This window comes from Lagopus leucura, unplaced genomic scaffold (genome assembly GCF_019238085.1).
Source record: "Lagopus leucura isolate 7727_CA_CO unplaced genomic scaffold, USGS_WTPT01 34037-0_obj-0_obj, whole genome shotgun sequence".
NCBI classification, from domain to species: domain Eukaryota; kingdom Metazoa; phylum Chordata; class Aves; order Galliformes; family Phasianidae; genus Lagopus; species Lagopus leucura.
Window position 1 is genome coordinate 4,744 of NW_024965809.1, and position 689 is coordinate 5,432.

General features: G+C 65.0%; 1 long non-coding RNA gene across 1 annotated transcript in view; it reads right to left on the reverse strand.

Annotated features, from left to right (window-relative positions):
- Positions 1 to 681, reverse strand: part of LOC122192295 — a 4,307-nt gene extending 3,626 nt beyond the window's left edge. The window contains exon 1 of the long non-coding RNA XR_006182580.1: positions 573 to 681. This is a non-coding gene — a long non-coding RNA (uncharacterized LOC122192295). The remainder of the gene's footprint in view (positions 1 to 572) is intronic.
- Positions 682 to 689: the final 8 nt, after the last annotated feature.

A 689-nucleotide genomic window follows, 5' to 3' on the forward strand; every position in this document is an offset into this window, starting at 1 on the left:
TCCCTCCCAGTTTCCTCCCAGTCCCCCCCAGTGCCTCCCAGTGCATCCCAGTGCCCCATATCCCCCTCCCAGTCCCTCCCAGTTCCTCCCAGTTACCTCACCACTTCCTCCCAGTCCCCCATATCCCCCTCCCAGTCCCTCCCAGTCCCTCCCAGTTCATCCCAGTACATCCCAGTCCCCCATATCCCCCTCCCAGTCCCTTCCAGTTCCCTCCCAGTCCATCCCAGTTCCCTCGCAGTCCATCCCAGTCCCTCTCAGTGCCCCATATCCCCTTCCCAGTCCTTCCCAGTTCCCCCCAGTCCCTCCCAGTCTCTCCCAGTGCCCCATATCCCCCTCCCAGTCCCTCCCAGTCCCTCCCAGTCCCTCCCAGCTCATCACAGTCCATCCCAGTCCATCCCAGTCCATCCCAGTGCCCCATATCCCCCTTCCAGTCCCTCCCAGTTGCCCCCCAGTCCCTCCCAGTCCCTCCCAGTCCCTCCCAGTCTCTCCCAGTCCATCCCAGTTCTTCCCAGTCCCTCCCAGTCCCTCCCAGTTGCCCCCCAGTCCCTCCCAGTCCATCCCAGTAAACTCACAGCCAGGCCGGTGGCGGAGGCGGCCATCAGCAGCCCCAGGAAGAAGCAGCAGAGGCAGCGGCGGCGCGGATAACGGCGGCCAATGGAGGAGCTGGGGGGGAAAGGGGGGCTTTGGGG